The sequence below is a fragment of the Micrasema longulum genome, unplaced genomic scaffold (assembly GCF_059751315.1).
Source record: "Micrasema longulum isolate JH-2025_06_02 unplaced genomic scaffold, ASM5975131v1 h1tg000411l, whole genome shotgun sequence".
Taxonomy (NCBI): domain Eukaryota; kingdom Metazoa; phylum Arthropoda; class Insecta; order Trichoptera; family Brachycentridae; genus Micrasema; species Micrasema longulum.
The window spans coordinates 1,075,143-1,102,798 of record NW_028277611.1 but is presented as its reverse complement, the minus strand read 5'-3'; the positions used below and the strand labels follow the sequence as shown (position 1 = coordinate 1,102,798).

Here is a 27,656-nt window from a genome sequence, read left to right as displayed (position 1 = left end):
ATATTTCCTTCCATACATAAGTGTTGGGACTAAAACTCCGTCATTCACTCTGAGTCTAGCTTGGATTTATATATTTTTTTTAGAAATTACTGTGCTCAGTGTGCCGTTTATCATGTTGCCCGCGTAGGCGTTGCCTAGTAGGTGAATTGGTTCAGCCAGATGAATCTCACCCACATGATAAAGGTTTCAGTTTTTTTAATTCACAAAAGTCAACAAATGGAGTTAAAGAAATGTGAAAGTTTAAACATAGGCAGAATGGTGAATGTTACACAGTGTGTGAAGTGGCCACTTAAACGATCGAATAACAGGTCATAAGCCCTGTAACGGCCTAGACTTCCATATTTCGTTCTCAAAAATGTTTTCCCTCTCTGTAGCAACAAATTTAAATACTAGATCATTATTTATCTAGACATTTCTCAATGTTATTTTTGTTTGAACAATCATTCGAACACTAAACTATGTTAGTTATTTTTAACTGACAAATAACTGTTTATTACAAAAGCAAAAAATAATAATTTTCACGAAGTTGAAGAAAGCTTTTATTCGAATGCCTGTTTCCTAATGTGTAAAGAAACCTGTTAATAATCCCAATCGAATTCGTTACGTTCTGGAAGCAGTGACGTAGACCGAAACTAGTTTCACATGTGACGTACAATTCTATCAGGAGCACATGAAATCTCGGCGGTACATAGAGGAGCAACGACCGAATGAACTCTGTGTAGTACGCGTATTAAATACCAAATAGGTGCAGCAGTACACTCTGTTTACCGCCAACCAACATTCGTCTGGCCGGGCAACACTGTTACCTCCTCAAACGTTCTGCTACCCAGGTGTAAGTGGTGTAGATACGCGTTCCTGTGGACATGCAATGACAGCAGTGCGCAGCACATTATTGGTTGACTTCAATACTTCCGAGCTTCGTTCTGCTTTCCGGGTAATGTTCGGGTTTGCTTTACGGCGGACATCGGCCCGAGGTGCCGAGCAAAGGTGCTATACCGACAGAACTTGTTCATATATCTTAAAGGCGTTGTAAACATTTAATATTTTGAATACAAAAGAAAATGTTAAAAGTTTTTAGTGAATATGCAAAGCCGTAATAAAATGTTTACGTCCCGTGCGTAAAGTTAAGAGAAGATATATTTTAATGGCGTAGCCGTAAAACTGTTTGGATTAAAAACACGATACTTCTGCCTTAAAAGTATTAAAATTCGCTGATCACTCTAACTTAAGTCATTTTACTTTTAGTCGTTAAGTCTCCATTATTATATTCGAATGTGAAAATTGAGTTATCTGAGCTGATCGAAAATACTTTAAATAGAATACTTGGGACCCTTAAAACCGTACAAATTTCCTACAATGTAAATCTTTTCGTTTCATTAGCATTTTTGTCGATGTTTTCAGCCAAACAAATCCGTCACTTTTGCAAAGAAAAGGAGAGCGTAGTTTTTTTTTAATATACCAGTAGCTTAATCACAAATGACCATCGACGTGATAACAATTTTTCATAGTGGTTGATTATCGTATTGGCGATCACAATGGAACATTCGTGAGATCGGGATTATTATGTTTTTTTTATATTATCACACTTCAACCTGATGCTAAGTAAAAAATAGTTCAGTTTCGCGACGCGTAATCCTGCTGCGCAATCACATATTTGAATCTTACTGGCGCAAATATGGAAAATATTCCAAAACTGTAACCAAATTAAAATAAGTTAGTTTTATAAAGTTTTATTTGTTTAACAATATTTTGAGTTTGTCCAAATTTTTGTTGAAAAGGACTGGATTCAACTCCCTGGAGAGCTATTTATATTAACATATTACAACACAGATGAAGAACATTTAAGAACAGGTAATATAGAAGTCTAGGCATCTACAGGGCTTATGACCTGTCATATGTTTTGTAATATGTTTTATTTGTTTGTTTACAATTAATCATGCTATTTATTACATTTAGCCGGCGGCGGCGGTTGGCAAGCCAAATGTCAAGAAAAGCAGTTGCCATAGTAATTGTTAGTAATTTAATTTTCACTTTTTTGCATTAGATATTATTTTCTATAATGCACGCCGATTTTTCAGCAACAAACTGTATTTATTTACGAGGAAAACAAAAAACAAACCGACACGAGCGTTGACGTAGAGATTACACACGCGTTGATTTATGACCGCGTTAACTTAAGGATGTTTATTCTTGTTCATTGTAATCGCTCAAATGGTTAGCAAATTTTTAAGCACGCCGATAATCGTTTGTGATTGCGCCGTAGGGAACCTTATAACTATTTAACCTAACATTATTTAACCTAAGCACCAAAATAGGATTCTTAAAAATCCAGCTTTTGTGAAGGGTAAAGAAAATTATGAGCATAAATTTAATATTTTAAGCACTAACGTTGTGGTTGTTCATTATAATAAAATTTTTAAAAAAACTTGGTTTTAACCACTAATTTTTTATTTTCTGGTTTCGATGTCGAAAAAACCGGTCGGCGGAAAAAAAATGATTAGAAACAAAGTTGTTTTATTTATTATATTAAAATTGTAAGTATTTGTTCAGTTTTACTGTTACTATAAAGGCGTGAATTGTTAAATAGGTATAGGGGTGGACAGTACAGTACAGAAGGTTGTAATTTTAAATTAACAAATATTAAGGTGTGTTGAAACTTTATTGATTTTAAACATTTTTTTTTATTTTTAACAATCTTGAATTAAAAATAATCCATTTACATAATTTATTTTTTGCTAAAAAACTTTAGCTTCGAAGTCTGACAGATTTAAGATATCGCTAGAAATAAACTTGAAACACGATTCTATTGTTCCTAAATTACGTGTTATTTTCGTGAAAATGACAAAATCTACTTAAAGTTAAAAAGTTTTTTGCCGGAATAAACTAATGAATGCGTAGAATTCTTTAGAACGCCATAAAAAAATCTCCACCATGCTAAGTTTGGCACGCGTACCACGTATGTATTATGTGGGTATAATATATGCCATCCTGGCTTGACGCCATATCTGTCTGGTGAACTATCGTTTACTTCACAACAAAAAACGTCATGCTGTTGAAAAGTAAATGCCAAATGTTCTATTCAGTCAGTTGATTTCAGTCTTACTTATATTTTGAGTTCATTTCTCAAAAAAAAAAAATCGACTATCAAACAATGAAAAGCGTGCGGAACTGTTAAACCTTAAGAGTTCATTATGTTATATTTATTTTATTTTATTATTGCACCACAACAGGCCAGGAGGTCCAATTACATTGGTGAATTACATCACAGAACACCCTGGCTTGAGAAAAGTCACATTTAATTTTTGTGTTCTCACCGCGAACCTTCCGTCTGTGAGTCAAGCGTCTTGACCACTATACCACGGAGGCCGCCAATATAATATGTTTTAAATAAGTCATACATTTGATGGTTCGGTGTTGTGTTATACATATAACTTATGTGTAACAGTTTTTTCAAAGTGCGATATGGGAACTTTAATTTCTGAACTATAAAGGTATTAAAAAAAAAATTAACACGAAAAATCATAGAATTTATTGTTACCTATAGTCAACAAATCACGGGTCACGTGGCCGAGTCACAAGCCATAAGATGCACCCGAGTACGATTCATGAAATTCCACAAAAGGATATAAATATTCCTTTTATAATATCGTTTTATGAGAAAAAAGGCGCTTGGGTAAAAACTGTGATTTTAAATTATACGAAAACAAACCACTCATTTTACTTAATTTAACATAAGTCGTTCATATTTAAAAACGGTTGCAACTGTATTGTTTGGATGGTACAACATTAAGCATTGTTAAAATTTGCAAAATAGATGCATGAAGTATAAAAAAAAGTATAACACCACGTACTTAGAACTTCCAGAATATTCGCGAGAAATTTCGCAAAGCCTAAAATACCGTTCACCGAACGCAACAAGTCAAATTAGCATAAAACCAATCACAAAATGGTGAAACAGAGTAATTTTGTACCCGTGACACTGTTAATTTATTATGTATGGGAAAATTTATTAAGACATTTGTGAAAATAATAACTTTTAACTATTTTGTGAATTTAAGTTGTAAGTAATAATTTGCATATTTAAACATTATTGTTTGTTGTCACTTATCTTACAAAATTACGAAAATGGAAAATTAACAAATAAAATGTATCTAAGTATTAACTATTCAACAGACTGATATAAAAATAAGACAAAAATGTTTTAAGTTTGTCGAAACTTTTGTAGACAAGAACTGGATTGGATAAAAAATACCTTGATGATTAAATAAAATTAAAAATGTATTAATTCTGTGAATGGAAAAACAGGTAGAGGAATATGCGAACCTCGGAAGTATGTTTACTAAGGATGGAATGACTGAGAAATATATTGAAACGAGGGCGGTGCACTGAAATCAACCTTGGCAAATAAATGTTTGTCGCAAGAGTCAAAATAAGAAGTTCACAATGAAGTCCTGGTCCCGACTATGATGAATGGAAGCGAAGTATAGACTTAAAAAAACAGGGATGGAAGTAGGCTGAATGCTGTCAAAATGCGATCTATCAGGCGAATATGTGGTAAAAATATGTACGATAGATACACAAGTGTCAAGATCCGTACATTATGTGAGGCTGAGATAAGCACTATCGACAAAATAAAGAAAGGAGCTCTGCGCTGATTTGAACATGTAGAGCAAATGGACAGCAAAAGAGGGGCTAAGAATATTTACAATGCGAATGTTGATGGATGCAGAAATAAAGGAAGACCGAGAACGACATGGCATGACCAAATTCAACAAATACTTAAAGATGGACATGTCAAAAGTCGGAATTATCGGCGCGCGTGCATGAGAAGATGTATGAATGCAGAGTAAGCGATATCTGTACGCAAAGATAGAGTGATGTGGTGTTCTATCCTTACGGGGAAACGGCGTGATGGTTTGTTGTTGTTGTTGAAAACCTCACAAAAAAATGACAAAAAAGGCAACTTTTATAATTGGGTCTTATCTGATCTACCACTGCCACGTGCATTTTTATTTAAAGCCAGCAGGATTGAGGAGTAAGAGACAAGTTTACAAACATTCAGTGGATTCAACTTATAATATTTCTACTTTAAAGGAAATTGACATTATTAGACTGTCTTCTGATGAACAATGTATGTATTTCCCTAGACTCATCATTCATCCAGCTCTCTAATACACCCTTATGGCGACCGAGTAGATAATGTAAATTTACTGCGAAGGTATTTCTTACCCCTGGGCATAGTAATACATAATGCAGAGGAGGCTATTCACTTACCCCGGCCCTCGACCAATGACAAGGGACGCATTAGAAAAAGCAAAGATATGAGGCAATGGGCAAGACGCACATTTCCCAATGTATGTTGGATTATTTAAGCAATACATCAAACCAAAAGATAATCAATCACTTTAGAAAACACCTCATGTAATAACTCGTAAATCAAACTTTTCTTTCTTTTCTAAATTTAAAAATGGGCGCCAAAAGTAAAACGAAATGAAAATCATCAACACAACATCAACGGATGAAAGAATTGAAGGGAAATAGATGTTCAAATACGGGCAGAATGGTGAATGTTACACAGTGTGTAATGTGGCCACTTAAACCAGCCAATGACAGATTATAAGCCCTGTAGATACCTAGACTTTTATATATTAAATTTTCTTATATATTCTTTATTTCTGTTGTAATATGTTAATATTAACAGCTCCCCGAGGAGTTGAATCCAGTCGTTGTCTACAAAAATTTGGAAAAACTTAAAATATTGTTGATAAATCCACATGGTCCATGAAGAAGTATAGAAATTGAACTAGTATGTAGGTGAAATAACTCAATTACACGAATCTCACCCGCTTGAATAAAGTTTTCAGCTATTTAACTTCACAAATATCAACATATAATATAATTGAAGGGATACAGATGTTCAAATATAGGCAGAATGGTTAATATTACAAAGCGTGTAATGTGGCTACTTAAACTAGCCAAAGACAAGTCATAGGCCCTGTAGGTGCCAAGACTACTTTATTTCTTTCTCTAAAATATTCTTCATCTCTGTTGTAATATGTTAAAATGAAAAACGTTATAAATATGTCATTCGTAGGGAAAATTTTATGTCATTTCATTTGATTACAAGCCTTTAAAATAGAATATAAAGAATACGAAAGTAAGCATTTTCGATACGTCCTTTTGTACAGGTTCAATCAAGGGAATAAAGCTGCTAAAGGTGCTCACGATATTTGCGTAGTGTACTAATTTGTCACAGAATAAAGAATGATAATATATTATTGACTAGTGTATTGTATTTTTTTATGTGTCATCTTATTCTCTTCTTTTGAAAAAAAGGTGTTTCATTTATTTAGAAGGTTAACCCATACCGGTCGAATGTCGAATATCATTTGACATCGATTTTTTTCCATATATCATATTTTGGAAAATTATATAAACTAATTTTTTCATTAAAAAAAAATAAAAACTCGATTTGTAGTAAAGACTAGATTTATTTTTGAAATATGCATAGTAACACCCTTATTATCTATATTTTATAATTTTCCAAAGTATGATATATGGAAAAAGTCGATGTCAAATGAGATTCGACATTGGACCGGTTAGGGTTTTAATAATATTGTCAGAGCAGGTAAGTTCGTATATTATTTATTTACCGTGTACACTACACTACATTAACGCCTTTCACTCTCACCCCTGTCAAATATTGTCAATAATAAATCGAATATCAACTTGACAAAAGAATCTTAGTACAAAGAAATGTAGTACCTTCACATTTGCAAAAAATTGATTCATTAAACCTTTAATTAAGGACTGTGGTAAATAATTCCCTTGCGAGCGGTGATAAAACATCGCATTACCACAAGCAAAAGACGGAATATTCTAAACTTCAGACATTTGAAAGAAAAAAAAGCACCGAGACATACTGTTTCATCATTACTTTTCCATATTTTATTAAAACAAACATATAATTTCGCCTTGCTCTAGCAAAATAAATAAAAATAATCATAAATACGCCGATTATCTCACATGCGTGCGTCGTAGATCATTGACAATCACCGACTAAATTTGTTTCACACAAACATCGGTTACAAACCAGCGTCTCTGTCTTCTTTGTTATGAATTCTATTTTTCTGCTCTATCTTACACAGATTTATTGCTGTATTGGAATTACGTGCATTCTTCGCGTAGCAAGGATAACAAGGTTTTGTATTAAAATCCAGCATGGTCATACAAATTTTACTTTCCAAATCTGGTGTAAAAATGACAATTTTAAGATTAATAAATATACAATTTTATCATTTAAAAGATAAGAGAGATATGTGAAGTCTTATATCGTACGTAGACTAGTGTCACAGCCACACAAAAGTAAAAAACACAAATTTACTTTATTTTTTCATGCTGCAAGTTTTTTTTATTTACCAAATATGTATAATTAATTATTATTATTATACACTTACTTGGCGTAAAAACTATTTTACAGCGTCAATGTAGATACATTGTAGTAACTAAGAAGCTTCAGTGAATAAAAGTTTATAACGCAGTCAAGTACGGTTCAAATACAATACTAAAGTTGCAATCTTGAGTAAAAAAACTGCACCTGGCTTGCACTCAACGAAGCTATTAATTTACTTTGAAACGATGCCCTCGTGTATCATTATGCAACATCATAGTATTCTCCATTAGGAAAAACTTTTTAAGTGCCTTTAATAAAATTGTAATATTTTACTTTGCATTGCATTAAAGTAAGGTAAACCACGATTTTTAAAAAAACAATTTGTAACAGGGGAGCAGACTTTAGAAAGGGTGAAGATCCGTTAGGGATCACGCCTTGGGAGTAATGACCGACCCTTTTAAAGCCTTCGGGTCATCACAGAATCCAAAATCAAGCTTTAATCTGAGGTCCACACCGGTATTTAATCCACTCAAGTCGCCAAGAGGTTTCAATAAATAATAAACACCAATTCTCCACCGAAATTTGGCGAACGAAACCTCTTACTAATTCTTGTCCGAAAGGTATTCTGAAAGGATAGGACCAACACAATCTGAAAAATTAAGGTACGCGTGTTGCTTAGATGGTCTAAGTCGGAGATCTCTAAACTATGGCCCAAACACCGGTATCGGGAACAAAACGTGAAATTCGGTTAGGTTGGTTGTATTTCCTGCCAATTTAAATGAAACAATTAATGACGAAATCAATGTGTCTCCTTTTTAAACAGCCAATTTTCAAAACGGCTAAACGTAGCTAGCTGAATTGAGAGTCGGTTTCTTCAAAACACGATAATCGCCCCACATGGTGATTTTTTTATTATTTTTTTTAATTTAAAGCCAGTGTTAAAACGCATCCCGGATACTTTAAGTAAAACTCACTAAAACACGCTGAAAACTGGATTTAAAAATATCGAAGTCTTGCACGATAAAATATTTTGTGTTGAAAAATGATATTTTTTATGTTTTTTTATTATTTATTTATTCATGCAAATTCGTGTATATTACTAAATAATAATAACGCATCCCTAACTCTATGAGGCCAAAAGCTCTGTGTTGAATTGGGATATAACACATAATGGAAAGTGGAAGCATGTACATTATTGAATAATAGCAAAAATTAAAAATGATTACTCCACCATATATTTAAATAAAAATCTGGAAAACATGCTTAAAAGTAGATAAATCTATGAAATATCTCGTAGCAGTCTCCTGCAATGTCTTATTGCTTATTTTATTTTATTTATTCATTCAAAATTACACTAGAATATTAATGAACTTTTTAAGGTTTTTTAGGCTATGCCCGTGTCAAGCCATAATAAATAACAATAAAAATACATAGTAAAATTAATTAGATTAAATTATAAGGACATGCGATACAGTATAATAACAATCTTGAAAAAAAGGTATAAGTAATAAATAATAAAACTCCAAAGAATACAATGCAAAAAATATAATCGGAAATAATTTTTAAAATATAAATTATACAAATTAAGATTCACACATAATCAAATATGCAAAATAAAAGTATCATTAAAATCAACAAAATAATAAAAAATACAGTAGTATTAAAAAAAAACAAAATGAGAGTATCATTGAAATCAACAGAAAAAGAATGTATATATATAAAAACATAATTGAAATGATAATTGAGATAATTGAGATAGAAACTCACTCAATACTATATTAAAAAATATAAGAAATAGGAGTAATAAATAATATGCCATATTGTTATCTTAATTTCAATACTTTGTATTGGGTACTAATGAAATAAATAAAAAAAAACAATTTAAAAATCACACTAAGATTGCCTTCGGGTTTAGTTGTAAGGCGTATTTTTAAAAATAAAGATTGTGCACGCGATTTGAGACAAATCACAAAAAAATACGTTTCCCCCTGAAAAATTACAATTTAAATGAATGTCGTGTTTTGAAAAAACGGTCATCAATTATTGTAAAAAACTATGACTGAACTTTTTACAACACGGAGTCGTTTTGTATTTGGCTAGCCAATTTTATGTTTTTTGGCTGAAATGACAATGTATAACTCGCCGGCTAGTCCCGAAACGAAAAATTGCGCGCAATCCAAAAGTAAAGTAAATGAGATAACTGTGTATTGGTTCTTAGAACTTAGTGGAGAAGTTAGTGTGGTCCTCGGGCTAAAAAGTTTGGAGACCCCTGATCTAAATAAAACATGTATTCAGGTCAGTGCCGAATATCGGCGTTTATTATTAGCATAGAGTATTATTATATTATGTTTGCAAAACAGTGAAGAAGGTAAAAAAAAAATTACAAATAAGCAAAATTTAAATATTAGCAAACATATTAAGCACTGTATATTCTCATTAGGTAAAGTAAATACATGTTCTGAGGTAGAAAGCATTTTTTTTTATTATTATAAAATACTACATATTTTTATAAGAGATGCCTAAAGAAAATTAATCTTGAGAAAATTAAAATTCGTATCCCTCAGCGCACAACTCGGCTGCAGCAATTGTTTCATGTTGGAAGATCAAGCACAAATAACAACAAGAATGCACCTTTTCCCAGAATCTTAAATAGTTATAACAAACATTTTTTTGAAATTGATATATATTTTCTAACTTTAATTAACTATAAGAAAAATGCCAAGGCTATAATTGCAGATAATAATCATTTAACTTAATCAGTACTATCTATTTAACATTTGTAATTTGTTATAAACTTGTACATTTGTATTTATGTCTAAGAGGAAAAGCTGATCTGAAGCTACTCCGTGGGGATCCGTAAAATGATTTTTTTTTTAAATTATTTAAAAATTATAATAATAAATTAAATTTTGTACTTTTAGTTATTATTAATTTTTTTATTTTTTGCAAGTGATATGATACGGAGTGGCTTAATACAGGTACGCTTTTTTTTAAATTTTTTACATTCTATTTAGTTTTTATATAGAAAACTATAATTGGCCTAAAATTTTGGTTTATTTGTATATACTGTACTTTTTGTTGTAATGGCTGTTGTTTTCTTTAAATAAATAAATAAAAATAAATAAAAAAAAAATAAAAATAAAAAAAAAATTGAATAATATTTTAAAAATACGATGATTCTAAAAAAAATGTAGTTTGATGAATTATCGACTTTTTTGGGTGGTGAACTGTGGTTTTAATATCAACTGCAGTGGTGTAATGATCCGCTATAGAGGTGCGAAGCACAGCAGATACAGTGTAGATAATTGTTTTAGCAAAAATGTGGGCGAAACAAGTTTCTGCCTCATGTGTCACTCTTGTTGGTACATTAATTAGTAATATGAATCCATACTGCATAAAAAACTAAGTGTTTTTTTTTAACACAACAGATTTTCCGCTTCCAATTGGTTTTCGTATTATTAGATTTCAATTTTAGTTTCTCGAAGTTTTTCAATGGATCTAAAACATAAACATATCGGAAATAATGGCGAAAGACGTAGGTGCCTACGAAAATGACAATACGGACGTGCCAGATCATTCGATCAGAATGTTTAAAGAGAAAATTAAGAAAACAGTTCATAATTTGAATATTATTCAACGTCTCGTATCGACGATCTACCAGGGTACAATGAATATTGCCGGAGAACATTTAGTCACAGTACCAATAAACAATCCCTTCCGACCCAGCGAAGATTGAGCGGGTCAATTTACTTGGACCTGCCGCAAGCCACCACAGATCGGATAGTGTGCCGCGATACAATAAGCCGCACATTAGTTATGTGCTCCTGATCTCAACCCTCGGAACAATCTCGTTTAATAATTAAGCACAATCGACTACTATCGTTTTTCAAAGCCCCCGCTCGACAGTGAAATTACGTCGAAAAGCCTTCAGATTATTTCCCATTATGCATGATGTAAAAAATAAAACATTCAAGAGCTATTCAAACTGAAACGTACAAAAGATTTGCTTTTATGTAAAAGACCCTTAGTTCGTTACAAAGTACGAAATACATGGAATAAAATTTTTAAAAACCCGTGTGTTTTCATCTCACCGACAAAATATTTCTGACATTATTTTTTGTATGGAAGTTCACGAGAGTTTTCTCAATAAAAATCTAATAAAGTTATTGAATCATACGTTTTCTTTATCTTCGAAAATATGTTAGGATCCAGACCGATTCGGGGAGATTGCAAAAACGTGATTCCATTATGTTAGTTTTGGGAGGGACAATGTAGTTGGAAGTTAATATTTCCAGTTGATAAAAAAATATTGGCCAATAAAAACAAATACAGAAGAAACCTTGGTAGAATTAACTGGAAAATGATTTGATTTTTACGCAATATCAAGAAGCCAACAAGTCTTTGACAGTATAAATTGAGATGAATGAGATTTCTCCGAATTTTACGAATACTAGAGACGCGGAAATTGTTTAATAAGCACAGCATTCCGCTTCGCGCGGGCATGAAATATGATGATGCTCAAAAAACGCGGGCAAAATGGCCGATTCAAAGACGTAGATGGTTATTCCAGCACGCATAGCGACGATTTATATTAATTTTATTCGAGGGTACTCTTGTAAATCGTAAGATGTCGCCATGTGTAAATGGTGATAAATAGAAGTGTCGCTTATATTATATTTATTTCAGTTATATTTCAAGTACGCGGTAAGAGATGAGCGTTGACAATTTGGAAGAAATAATTAGAAAGGTATTTTACTTTTAACACGAGCCATATAATTAATAAGGCCGATAGCGAATATCTTAATTAATTATTTCCCTCGTTAAATAAAAAGTTAACAAAGAAATTCTAAAATTTGGGTAAAAAACAATACCAGGGTAGAAGAAAGAACGAAGAAACAAAGTGAACCACTCACAGGATCTTTTATTTTAATTCCGACAGTAAAAAATTGGCACGCCGCGCCGTCGCTCCATGAAAAAGCTATTCAGAAAGTTCATGGACCATTTTTTTACAATAAACCATCTACAGCTGTCACCGCCAAACGTAATATCGCCAATAATAAAGTGACATACAAATGTAAGTAGACGTGATAACCAATCACAGACCGAGGCGAGAATAGAAACGGGAGAGCAGAAAATAAATGGAGATACGACAAAAAATATACACGCATTTTCCCCTCTGGCTTATTCAAGAAGTAGGCTTTACAAATGCAAAATTATTGTTCCGTTGATGGGAAATGGCCGAAGAAAAAACACTTTGTAGAAATATGGCAGTTATTATTTCAGAGATTTTCATCAGATCGAAACGTGTTCATAATATGAAAAAAAATGTGGCAGAGGATCATTATTTTACGAAAATTAAAGCATTAAAGACTTTAGTTTGAAGGACATAAATACTGTCCAGAAACTTCGAGTCTCATGTAATCGCTTCGTTCATCTTGGTTGATAAGGTTCTCGGACACATAGAATTATCGCACCTCTTAGCTTCACAATTAATTTTTTGTCATTCAGAGCAATCGAAAAGCAATAAAGAAGAATCTGTCACTCAAAATATTTCTACGAAAGCCACACTAAATAAGCAGAGAAGACAATCCGTTGGTCCATGGTATTATACCGTGGTTCTTTGTTTTGAATTTTTTTTATTCTTCTATAAATAATTTTGCCGAGGGAGTGAGATGGTTTTTCAGGACGAAAAGTAGCATGTAATACTTGTCAGCTCTCCGGCTATCCCCATACAAAAAATCACCTCTATCGGTCGGACGTGAAAGAATCAGAATTCATTTTATTTTTATCAATCAGTATGTTGGCCGATGCTGTAGTGGCCATCGCGTCAACTCACCATGCAAGAGGTCTCGAGTTCGATTACCGACATGGTTGACATGAAATATTTATTTCATAGTCCCTTGACTGGAAACTAAAGCGTAAGGCTTATCATCTTAACGTGATGTATAAAAAAAATAGATACCCTTCGATTGGTGTACCAATGCAGTGCCCTATGTACCATTTATCCATCTGTTCTTCAACAAATATTAGAGTTTTCTATCCCTCATAATCTCACTCATACTGAATTCTGTTTCGACAGAACACTAAGGTTCGCCTCGCAAATCTGTCATTCAAATCTTCTCTATCCCCTAGAGAGTGTTTAATTTGAGCATATTTATTTTTTCCATACTACTAATTTTCGTCAAAAATATGGAAACTTGAAATTAAACATTATTAAATTTATGACCGTCATGAATAAATCGAGTACCAGGGTAACATGACATTTAAAAAATCAGCCGATTTCATATTTTCACACATTGATATCCGTCACCCTTTTTACCTTACATGTGTGATAATTACAGCAGTAATCGAGTGTTTTCCCGCCAGGCCGACATTAAATCCGCCATTTTCGTTTACCTGTCGGAAATAAAGCCACCCTATTCGTTGTTGCGAAGGAAATGAAGTTTCATATTGGAAGCCTTATTTTTCCGATTCCACAAGCCGAGCCATGCACTGAATGGCATCAGTTATTTTACCAACAATTTTTTCAATGTTACAATGCGGAAAGTTAAAATATAAACTATGCAACAATGTTTAATTATGTCCAAATGCTTGCAGACTGGCTGGATTTCCTCCCTAGGGAGTTGTTCATATTTGAATTTATTTCAACAAAGAGTAAAAACATTTTTGAGGAGGGAATATGGAAGTCTAGGCATTTACAGGGCTTATGGCCTGTCATTAGCTGGTTTAAGTGGCCACTTTACACACTGAGTTACATTCACCATTCTGCCTATGTTTGAACATCCACATTTCCTCAACTCAACAACTGCTCAAAATATAAATTATGCAACCATTTCAGAATCAGATAATAAAACAAAACAATGTTTGATTTTTCGTATTCATTTACTAATGAAAAAATTCCCATAAAATTGATGGAAGTACAAAATATCTTCAATTGTACTTTTACGTAACACAAAACACAACAATCTCATTGTATCATCACCACCAACCAAATACACCAAATACACCAAATGCTTCGTATTTTAATTATCTGTTACATCATCAGCAGGATCAGTCGTACGCTCCGGCTGCCAGTCCAAAAACAATAAAATATTGCAGTTTAAGAACATTTAAAACCGATACTTTACGTCTACTCTGCTAGGAATCGAGCCCAGGCCCTCAAGAATGAAAGGTGAAGACGCCAACCACTACATCACAAGGCGAACTTTTTGTCACTCGATATCCTTTTTAAGATTATTACCTAAGAGAAGCCATTAAGTCGAAAACGTCCATTCTTGGTTCTGGTTCTTTTTTACGCACAAATCTGTAATTTTTATTTGCCTAGACACGGATCTCATATTGATTTCAGCATAAATAAAAAAAAATAAAAAACATTTATTTATATTTTTTATTTCCTGATAACGATCCGGATATTTGGCAATCTGGATGATGAAGTCCAGATAAACGGATCTTTATTGTACTAAAAAAATTGGATAGTGTGCTATCCAATTTTATTTCCATTCCATCTTCAGATTCAATTATAAACTAAAATATACAGAAATGAAATATTTATGTACTGAGCGGGGTGGGAGTAGATTATCCAGAATTGTACTCTCAAATGAATTCATGTGATCTCGCAGCAAAGCGTTTTATTTTATACCGGAGATTTGTTCAAATAGACATAAGCAAAAAAAATCATTTTTAGAGAAGCATTTTTTTTAACTTACTTAGTCAGCTGGCTAAATGGTTCGAGAATATAGCCTTTCAAAACACAGTTTCTTTACCGAGGGAGATGTCATAGCACTAGGTCGTCTGTGTTCGATAAGGGCGATTCGGTCATTTAAAATTTCAAAAATAAAACTGTTTTGTGAAACGCTTTCTAAATAACAATTTATAGTAATGTGGGCAAAACATTTGGTACGAGCAACTGCTGAAATAGTTTCACAATAACAAATCGAACTGTTACTGGAAACAAAAAACTAGTTAGGGCATGTGAAACTGTTTCTTATCTCTGCTGGGACAATGCCCGTGTTCGAAGTAATTTTGGGCGAAATGTTCAGAAGTTCATGTACGCACGGGATGTTTCATCTTTTTCTTTCTCACAAGAAAATCTAGAGATAAGACATTATCTTTGGGACAGTTACAGAAAAGATCAGCGCATCAACACAACATAAATATTTGACGGAGCACAATAGTATTCTAGATAACGTCTTTAAAAAAAAAGATTAATAGGTTCTTATATATTTGAATGAATGATTTTTTAATAATATCATAAAACCGAATAGCATTAAATTATACAAGTACTTTCTTCATAATGTATTTTAGATAAATTATTTTAATAGGTGGCAAATTTTGGAGGGTCATTGGACAATGGACATAAGGGAAAGCCGCCACTGACCGTCTCGATATGTTCAGAAGATAGGGTTCATAAATAAGGCTCAGGATCGCACTTTTTTGTTTAGCTCGATGAGCCGTGATCATAAGCGTCTGTATCACGAAGCAGTTTAATTTGTAAAACTGTAGCTGTTACTACAACTTCTTTTTTATACAGTTACAGTTTTATTTCGTGAATTTGTTTCATACACTTCGGGAGAATAACGGATCTCAAATAACTGTTTCATATTTTTTACCACCTCTAGTCTGCGTATGCTAATATCCGTATGCACAACGGCTTTATGGTTTCACATTAAGTTTTATATCAGACGATAGATGGCGTATTGGCTACGTGACACCAACGGAAATTGGTGGTATACTTTAATGTATCAGTTTGCCGCAATTTTACGGCGAAAATCTCAGAACGAAATCGCTGTATCAAAAAATGTTTTATATTTTTGGAGCGATTTACCATAACGATGGTTTTCAAATAAGCCCTTAAAATTCCACAGGTCTCCGAAAACGTATCAAACATTTGACGATAAAATTTAATTATAGATTAGAACAAGAAAATAACATGAAAATGGAGTTATTTTGCTCGATAGAGAGATCAAATCGTACCTACAATTTTTTTTAAAATGAGATGTAGCATAACACTTTTTGTGAAGCAAAAATTTCTTGAAGACATTTTGGAAGAAACGGTTAACGGATCAATCGAAACGTTCTTTATTTTTTAATGAAAAACTAGTATTTGTGTTCTTATGATTTACAGAAATATTTTAATTTCGGAGGCCATTTTCAACGAGTTTTGAAAAACTCAGATAATGGGAATTAAGTTGTGATAGAGTGGAGTTCAAGCCACGGACCTCTGATCCATAAGCCCGAGACCGCAACCTGATTCATAAAATAAAAACGTGGGCTTCTATGATATTAAGCGACCGACTGAATTTTCAATCGAGGCCAGTTTTGGCTAAGAAACGAATTTTGGTCGCTGCTTCGGTTTCAGCCAAAAATCGGGCCCAGGTTCGGCTCAGCGGTCGAGATGTGTCAAATAACGTTGCGCTATACTCTGGTGAAAGAAAATAGCACGACGAAGAACTTCAGCCCTAAATGTTTTCTTACGCGCGGTAAAAATTAGAAAATTAAATTGTACAGCACAGTTTCCTGAAAATGTTCGAAAAAATAACAAAAAACATTTTAATAAAATCAGACTACTTTAAATGACCTGGTTCATATAAATCAGCCTATGATATGAGAACTATAAAATAATTCCGGTTTGCTTGCCACGAATGGACCAATGGGAATAACTGAATGAGAATAAGCGGAAAAGAACCTTCGACGTCACACGCGAAGTTATTTCAGAATTACAAAACTTTTAAAAACCGTAGCGCTGATAAAACGATACCTATAAATATTTTAAAACATTTTTTAGACATAGTTTAATAGTCTATTAACATATAAAAAAACAAAAAAAACACTGAAATTACTCATTAGAAACATTGGATTGTGGTCTATTTAAATAATAATTTATTGTTTTACCATTGTCTAACATAGAGATTTTTTTTTTTTAAATAGACTAATTTTGTAATTAGTTGGCAATAATTAGTGGTAAGATTTTTTATATTTTCGTAATACCTCTGTTGTTCATAAGTTAATTAGCTCAGATTGCAGAACTGCTTAATAAATAAATACGCATAACATAACAAACAAAACAAAAAGTGATAAAAAAAAACTAATTTACCGATTACTGTATGCCTTTTATTTCATCACAATATTTGAGTTTGTCCAAATGTTCATAGACAAAAGACTGGGAAGAAATATGGACGTTCAAACATAGGCAAAATGGTTAATGTTACACAGTGTGTAAAGTGGCCACTTAAACCAGCCAATGACAGGTCATAAGCCCTGTAAATGCCTTGACTTCCATAATCCCTTATTTAAGGTATTCTCCATCCCTGTTGTAATTTGTTAATCTTAATGACCCCCGAGGGGGTGAAATCCAGTCTTTTGTCTATGAACATTTGGACAAACTCAAATATTGTAATGAAACCAACTGGTCCAAGAAGAAGTTTAAATATTGAAAGATTGTTTTCAGGCGTTGCCTAGTATGTGAAATAATTCAGTCAGATGAATCTCTTCACAACAATAAAGGTGTCAGCTCTTTAACTTCACTAAAATCAACAGATGGAAGAATTGAAGAAATATGGATGTTCAAACATAGGCAAAATGGTGAACGTTACACAGTGTGTGAAGTGGCCACTTAAACCAGCCAATGACATGTCATACGCCCTGTAAATGCCTTGACTTCCATATTCCCTTATTTAAGGTCTTCTCCATCCCTGTTGTAATTTGCTAACCTTTTATTTCATATTGTATTTTATTTGACACTCAATTTAATGAGCTCGTAAGATTTAACAATTCAAACGCCTAATTTAAGACGAGTTGAAGTGACTTTTAACTTGTATGAATAAACAATATTTTGAGTTTCTCCAAATTTTTGTAGACAAGAAGTGGATTCAAATCCCTGGGGAGGTGTTTATATTAATATATTAAAACAGAGATGAAGAACATTTAAGAGAGGGTAATATATAAGTCTAGGCATAAACAGGGCTTATGACCTGTCAATGGCTGGTTTAAGTGTTAAGATTTTAAAATATTGGCAGAATAGTGAATGTTACACAGTTGTAAAGTGGCCAATGTCGGTCAATACTAGATCATTAGCCGAAATTCGGTTTCGATTTCGAATTTGGCTGCATATCTTGTTTTAGTCCTTTATTTACGATATTTGAAGTACAATTTTGTAAATTAGACTGGTAGGTTTAGACGAGAAAAACTTAACTAAAAAAACCTTTTAAACTACAAATGAGAAAAAATAATGCTAGTGCTTTAATTGTAGTTTTTACAGCATGACTAGGGGTAAATAAGAATGAAAATTTCCCTTTTAAACGAATGTGATTATTTAAATACATTACGGATAATTTTCCATTGTATTCCCCCATCGCTAAAATATTAAACTAATTTTACAAGCAATCCACTAAATTTATGTAAGCTCATGGTTCGATGTGTTTTAGATAAATAAAGCTTAAGTGCCAGGGAAAAAAAACTTTTTTTACATTTTTAAAATAAGTCTACGAAATACAGTCCATTAAATTTTTTTTTTTCTTATTATTAGTGGCATAAAAAAATATTTTTTAATTTGTAATTTTAATCCCCTTAAAAAATTGTCATTTTATTGGCCACGCCTCAAATACGTTGCGATTCCTGTTTATTTGTTCCTGCCCAATAAATTTATTTAGAACATTGCCATAAATATTGATATCACGCCAAGGCCAAACATGTTGCGTTTTTCTAGCAACGTATTTTTATGAATTTAAAAAAAAATATATTTATATTAAAACATTTCTACACAATATCCATTTTGATTTCTTAAATACAATTTATTATTCAAAATTTATTTTACATATTTTATATGTATTTGTAGTATGTGATATTTCCCTATTACATACAACCGCCATTCCAAAAATTAAGTAAAATAATTGTTTTAACTGCGGTGAATTAATAATGTATTATTATTTTTCTTTGATGAGTTGATATCACACGATTCATTTAAATGTGAAAAATACTCGAAAACAAAAAAAAACTTGTGATATAAAAATAAATATCCGTATCGTGAAGCGTTTATTTATTTTGATGATGGCTGTTTTTTTTTTATTCGTGTGATTAAATTTACAGTATTTATGTGTTTAAGCAGGTACTAAAATATAATTAGTGAAAAAATGTCAGCAAACTAAATGATTATTTATATATTATACAAGGCAGGACATCCGGGTCATCAAAGGCATGGCGTCTCTTAAAAGTGAAAGGAATAATATGTTATTATAAATACGCAATGAAACTGACTAACAGATCCGTATAAACATAATGAAAATAAATATCAAATGAGAGTGATGAGTGACGTAATGAGAGAATCAAGCATATTAATTTAGAAACTATTGCATAATTCTTATAATTAATTGCCTTTTATATTTTTTTGACAAATGGATATAATAACACTTATTCTTTGGCGACTATAATGAAATGGTAATAATTATACGAACATTTGAAGAAAATAAGCTACCTAATAATGCCGCAATTAGGTTTAATTATTATCAATTTGCATTTACGTACACAGGTACAATACAAAGAAAAAAAAACAAATCACTCTTTTATTACAAAGGGGTTTTTAACCCTTCCGCGCCTATGATGGGTACATCAGGTCCCCCAGGTAGCTTGTTTTATATAACTTTTTTGATATCGTCATACTGATTTAATTATATTCATAATCTTATTCCATGTAAAAATCAACCAAACTATTTAAATATCTTTCTGCCAAATTCTTTCCTTAATAATTAACATTCGTCTTTGCTTTCCCCCGTGCAAACAGCAAATATTACAATTCATCGCTTTCCAGTCGAATAATCTTTGATATATTTTTGGTCATTGAGCACGTGTGCTTTTTGCTATTTGGGCGCAAATTTTCAGCTATAACCGCAAAAAACTGGATTCCGTGTATTTTATTTTTCGTGCATCCCGCTCCAAACTTCTCGCATTCCGCCGCGCTAAAACGTAGCGAGATTTTCGATCAGTAGCTTAATCACAAATAACTATCGGCGTGCTTAAAAACATGCTAAGCATTTGAGCGATGACAATGAACAATAATGAACATGCTTTAGGTATCGCAGTCGTAAGTCAACGTGTGTGTAATCTCTAAGTTTGCGCTCGTGTCGGTTTGTTTTTTGTTTTTCTCGTAAATAAATACAGTTCGTTGGCGAAAAATCGGCGTTTACTATAAAAAATAATATAATATATCGCATTAGCAAAATAGTAAGAAATATACAATAAAAAAAAGTGAAAAATAACTTACAATTACTATGGCGACTGGTTTTTCTAAGATTTGGCTTGCCAACCGCTGCGCCGGTTAAATGCAATAAATAGCATGATAAATGATAAATTAAAAAATAAAAATAGCAGTTTTGGAATATTTTCCATATTTACACCGGTGAAATTCAAATATGTGATTGCGCATAAGGATTTTACGTCGCAAAACGTAAATATTTTGATATTTAATATTAGATGTTCACGGATGTACCATTGTGATCGTGAATACGATAAACAACCATGGTGAGAAATTGTAATCACGTCGCTTATTAGCACGTCAAAAGTTATTTGTGATTGAGCTACAGTGTTGTTCGACGTATGTCAATCATAACAACTTTTTTTAAAGTCGTATTTATAGCATTTTAGCTGGGGTATTTCTGGTAAGCGTCTAAAGCTAGAGTTTCCTAGGACAGCGGTGCCCGTATTTTAACGGCCGTAGTGAACGGTGATGCGGTAGACAGCCGTCGTAACGTCGACTAGAGAGTGGTTTCCTAGTGAAACGGTGTTAAATGGTGTTGATAACACCGTTTTCCTAGGAAACCACCCTCTAGTCACCGTTACGACGGTTATCCACCGCATCACCGTTCACTACGGCCGTTAAAATAGGGGCACCGCTGTCCTAGGAAACCCTAGCTTTAGGAACTTGCTGATATTTTTCACCGTCAGGCTCGAAAAAGTTAAAAGCGTGACAAAAGAAATAAGGCAAACCATCACTAATGTTCCATAATAAACGTTATGCAAATATGAACTTGGAATATTTTAGAGAAATAATGTTCCGAAGTAAAGGAAATATTTTCTCCTGACGATTCGCCTCGTAATACTTATTTTTAAGTTAGTCATATTTTTTGTCTACATTATACATACATACCTTGTTTATATCAGTCTAGTTTGCTCTTCGTTAGATATTCTATAACGGATCTGAAACAAGAATAAACATTCGTATTATACAACTAACGCAATAGCGGTATTTTGCAAAACAAATACACAAAACGTTAGAGATATTACTTAATTTTTGACAAAAGTTGTATTTTAAACAATAAAGTAATAATTTTTCACTTTGTTTGCAAAATCAGCATTATCCTAAAAAGTTTTTAACATTGGAAAAGTGAAGCGCATAAAATGAAGAATACTATTTTTTTTTTAAATTGAGATGTAAAATTAAAAGTACAGCAGAACTTTATGTGTTGATTTTTTGTAGATAGGTAGGTACTTGGAATTATGGGTCCTAACGTCATTTAATGTAAATTGTGGTGAACAGTAATGATTATTGGGCCATTTATTGAAATAATTTGTAAATGCTGCGTATGAAACATATTTAGAAGCATCTTAAATTCATAAATAACTAACTACCTAAAAATTACAATGGTGCACATTTTGCAAAAGCAAATCATAGCATAAAAAATAAGGTACCCACTTTGCTTATTTTCAAAAAATGCTAAATCTAAAAAAACAATAAACCGTGCGACCGACGATATGCGATACCGGTGCGACGCGACGGAACGGAAAGGAACCACAAACTTGAACGACACCAAACCGCGCTAGTTATCCGGAGAGCAGAAAAGACAGCGGGTAATTCCACATCGATATTATTCGGAGTAGGGGACTCTCGCGGCTCGCATCTCGCATCTGGCGGGAAGCGATATTACGAGCATGCAGCGGCCGCGATGCGGCGTGGTGTGGCCGAATCGGTCCGCGCCGCGCGGCGGATCTTCGACCGAAGCGCTCCAAATGTATCAGGCGCGCATATTGATGACGAGGTATACATTAAAATAACGAGTTGCCGCCGTTGCCGGTATAGTTAAACGCGGGAACGTGAACTAAACACCCACACTAGTGAAGCAGTAAAACAATCCAGGTTCCATTTTAAGCTTTATCCAATATTTTTAAAACACTCGTTTTTTTTATTACAAATAGTTTTAAACTTAGTTGATCTGAGTTTTTCATTTGAGATTTTACGAAAAACCATCCGTTGGAAATTCCTAATCGAATTCGAACATACACGACTAATCTAAATGTCAAATAATAATTGCTAAAGATAAAACCGATATCCATGTTCCATTTTAAGCTTTATCCAATATTTTCAAAGCAGACGTTTTTTTATCATAAAATAGTTTTAAACTAAGTTTGTCTGAGTTTCTCTTTTGAGATTTTACGTAAAACCATTCGATAAAAATTCCTAATCGAATTCGAACCGCACATGACTAATTTTAAATGTCGAATAATTGCAAACCCCAATATCCGGGGATTACTCAAATTGAATCCTTGAATGAATAGGGTCATATCATAATTGTCACACTTAATACTAGGATATGAAAGGTTACTGATACTAATTAAGTAAATACCGCAAAATGACAGTTCGTCGGCGAAAAGGCAATTTAGGTAACTACTTGGGTAGATTAACTGTAATTTGTATTTTGCACGCTAGTAATAAAACAGTGTCAAACAAAACTAATATTAATTCCTGTTATCCTACCGTATTAAAAGTCCTGAAAACGTATTTTATACAACAAAAGTGTATCATTTTTTAACAAATATCGGAAAAACTAATTTCTCCCTCTCTCAAACTAACCGACAACGACCGCATCAGATGGCGGTACAAGGGGACCACAAATACCAGGAGCACAGATGGACGAGTAGGTATTAGCTGACTAGACTGTGGATTTTGTATAGGAGGGAGCGTTCAATCAATTATGCCTCTGTAAACTCTGTAGCCTCACTCGCACTCAGTCGAGTGAGAGAGATAATCAAAGCGATCGGACGCTGCACTGCGTTTTTGGAAGGTCGGATGCGGACATGGATTCGGTGTCGAGAGTTATCAGGAGACCAGAAAACGAAACAGACTAGTGAACTAGTTTTAGATATAAAAAAAAAACAATTCATTTATTTGGTCCTGTCCCGCTCACGAGAAAATTGTAATTTTGATAAACGAGATGAAAAATGTACCAGAGGAACAGATATTCAAAAATTTGCAAACCAACCGGTTTGTGCTCACGAGGTTAGTGTGCTCTCCTAGGGTCTCATAAACTGCCACGGATATGTATGTGGGTAATCTTGTGAACAAACCATTTGATAATTCTTTAAAAATTTGTTTGCATAATAGCTAAAAAATTTCAAACAAAATTTAAGTTTTAAAAATTTCCTGCTTGCTCCCGGATTTTAATCATTATTAAGAGGTACTTAGCGTATTCGTAGTAATTTTCTGTTAAACTTTTAATAAAAAAAATATGAATAACTAAAAATATGTGAAAAGCTACCGAGGCATCCAGCCGCACTAACTTCCAACTTATAGTCAAATATCCAACAGTAGTTTTTTCACCGAATTTATATTCTTAGCATTAAGTGATTATTATTATTCGGAATGAATACAGGTACCTACAAAAATATTTAAAAACAAAATCATTACGGACATAAAAAAATATTAAGTGATAATAATGAGAATAAAATGATTGTTTGAATTTTATAAATAATACAATAATTTTGAATGTGTTTTTCATTATACATTCGTACTGTTGTAACTGAGATAATTTAAGTATCGTATGAAACCGGTCATCGTTTAGAATATCGGCTGCAAGGAATGTCGGATGCTGGAGTGGAGTGAGGAGGGGGGGGATTAACGGAGGCGTCGCGGGATTAAGCGGAGATGAGCGCCACAGATACCGCCGGTACCAGGAGAGCAGAAGCTGCAACGGGTCATGTATGGCTCATCTCTTACTAAATTGATGTTTTAGAGGTTACCTTTGTACTTGGGTAGCTGGTAGGTAAATGAAGATAGTTCATTTAGAAACCGTAATAGGACAATATTTTATTTTTAATTAGGTAAAATATCAGCTAAAGACCATTACAAATACAATTTGAAATACTAAATATAACAAAAAACATTATTTATTAATATTCAAACATTTTGCATCGTTGAGTTAAAGCCTAGGCCCCGATTACAATGGAAAATAAACATTTATCTTCAATTTTATCTACAAAGACCGCAATTACAAACGCTATCTTCAACGGTACATACCGCGGTGGTATATTTGACTTTTCTACTATCTGTATCTTCCTCTGTATCTTCCTCTGTATGGAAAATTTTGATCTACCGACGTGTCTATACGCGTTTTCATTGCGTCACCTCAGACGTCATATGATCGAATTCAACTGATAAGTGACGCTGAAACTGCTTAATTAAAATAAAAGTATTTCTCTTTCGTATTTTAAATAAGATTTTCTAATACAAAATGGCCAGCTCAAAATTATAAAAAATTCAAATAAATAAAACTTGAACACGGTTTTGTTACGACATATAACAGTTCCTAGGACGGTATAGTTAACATTCCGTCCATCTCTATTTACCTACGTATACAACGCCGGCTCTTTCGATATATCGACACGTGCTCTCAGGAAGACAGGAAAAATGTGGAAAAAACAAAGTAATTATATTGATTTTTCATAATGGCAATCAAGTATCAAAAGTCACGTGGCTTACGCATGCGCTGTATTTACCCAAATTTTGGCGCTGAGTTGATTGTCAAAATTTAATCCGACCTCAATGACATTTTAAAATTTTATTATCTCTCAGCTCTATATTATTGGTTGATTCCGAAAATCTTGTGACGTAGTTCATTTTTATTAAAATCAATTCGTTGAATTTTTTCATTTAGAAAAACTTCACCATCCAATTGAATGCTTTAATTTTTACCGTGTGAAAGAAAACATTTTTCATATCCGAATCTCATTGTTCCATACTTGGCAACGACGATAATATGTAATGCGGCATCGTAGAAATTGCATATAAACCTTCCAAAGGTACGGAAGTACGCGATGTTAGGTCAGCTTTAATGCCGTTCGGTTGACACTTTGAATTGTGACGTCATAATCGGGTGGAATGAAATCCAGCGGAGATTGCCGAACGAATTTATCGGAAATTGTAAAATTACGGCTGGATAAAGTTGGGTTTATCATCCTTTTGGACACATTCCAAAAACGGGTAATGGAATTTCTTACAGCCAAAGTCATTAATTTACCGATCGATAATGAAATCGTACAAAACCTTCCCACGAATTTTCACGATACCAACATAACAAACATGTTATCTTTCATTAAAAACAGTAAAAACTCTAAACTATTCATTAGCTTCGCAAATCATTTATGCACACTTGATAATAATTTTAGAACCGTGAAGAGGAAGAAGCATATTGTTAATATGCAAACAATGAGCTTTTACATAATAATTCTCTGTATTTATACATAAGGTGTCCCTAAGTGGAGTTTTAATTTCATATGCATCATGCATGTGTAACAAATCAAGTAGAACAACAAAATTAGAAATGATCAGTAACGCTTTCACAGAATATTATTATTTGAAACAGCGCGAAAATTTAAATTAATTAAATAAGAAGATTTAAACGGTTCGTAGCGAATGCTCAAAGTTTATACAATCCTGGTATAAAGTTTTGCAATTGATGAAGAGCTTAATTTTTTTTTCTACAAGCATAACTTTTGATGTAAATAAAATGCGTCTTCTATGTCTTAAGCATCCAAAAAATCAGCTCAAAAGGTTCTAAGCAAGCAGACGAAAGTACACAGTACTACTTTACTTTGTGCAAATATTATACCTTCATACCCTCTGGTTGCGGTTTCTGCGGTGATCCGTTGCCAACTCGGTTGGAAAACCGACTTCTCAAACAACTTAAAACGTCACAACCGAGGGTGACTAATGTTTGTCAACTGAGATGAGGGCTTTGATTGAACCGTGCCAGTGCTCGGCATCTGGGTGTTTGGGAATTATTAAGAAAAGGCTTTCAAATAATTTTAGAAAGAAGTAAAATGTAAACACAAAAGCCACGTGCTATTTACGGTAGGTATGTAATACCTACTGTAAGATATTTATTTATTATTTGCCCTCACGAAGACTACGATATATATTCCATCAACTAATGGCAGCAGTTTAACAGACATTTACATATGTCCATATCTTTTATATCAATAAGTATTTACCATAATTTCAAATGATTGGTAGTTTTGGAAAGCAAATATTTACTAACACAATATTGTAAGGCGCTCTGATTTCGCAATGATTCGTTGAATATTATCTGAAAGATTGATGTTTTGGAATATGTCGGTAAGAAGATAATAAGAAATGAGAGTAGACAGTAAATCACGACTTTCTCTGCTCAAGATGGCACGAGCGCGAACGCTTTGGGATTCTCAGTACCGGTTGCTCGTCGTTGCTTTAGAAAGCTACCTTTCATCTCTATACAGATTTATGCTACCCGGGTTGATATCACTTTTGCGTCAGCATGCAAAGAGAAGAAAAATAAAAAATACACAGAAGAATCACCTCCCTTTCCGTACCTAATGGTGCATAGGGCAATTGATTTGGTGCACAAACCGCAGCTTGATCATTTTTGTTACATGAACGTAATATGATCAAATATTATTAATATTTAAAGCATTAAATATGTGGTCAAACATTTTAATAAATGTTATTAAATATTTGTATTCACCTACCGACTTTTCTTCATCTACTGGTTTCGAGAGGTACCTATTCGTCTCTTCGTCGTTTTTTCAACTATTTGCACACTGGGTTTTGCATGTTGGTTTAATTGGTGTCCTGACGAAGAGTCGGGTACGTCTCGAAACCGGTAGACATAGAAAATTTGGTATGTGATTACATACTTTTATTTAAAAACATTTATTAATATGATTAGTGCAATGCTTTAGGTGACAGCCCGGGGACACCTTAATATTATTGTGTTCAAAACGAATGTTTTATGTCGTCCTTACTACGAGGCGGACAGCAGAAAAATATGAGTTATGACGTAGTTGTTACTAATTAACGCATGACTGTATTTAATTAACCGGTTAACTGATGGCTGATGTGTAATGAAAAAAAGAAAAAGTTAAAATTATGTGTCGTTACATACTCGTACAATACATAAAAACGTCAAACACAAATGTTTTTATATTGTATTATAAAAGAAATTATGTTTTGAAATACATTTCA

General features: G+C 33.1%; 1 protein-coding gene across 8 annotated transcripts in view; it reads right to left on the bottom strand.

The window, feature by feature from the left end:
• The window catches only part of Pgant9 (polypeptide N-acetylgalactosaminyltransferase 9), a 647,455-nt gene that overhangs the window by 193,144 nt on the left and 426,655 nt on the right, over nucleotides 1–27,656 (bottom strand). For 7 of the 8 annotated variants that reach the window (XM_088226146.1, XM_088226145.1, XM_088226152.1 and 4 more), the window contains one exon: nucleotides 21,531–21,580. The exons of the other annotated variant lie outside the window; for it this stretch is intronic. The gene's annotated coding sequence lies outside the window, so the exon portion shown is untranslated. The remainder of the gene's footprint in view (nucleotides 1–21,530; nucleotides 21,581–27,656) is intronic. 8 annotated transcript variants of the gene reach the window in all.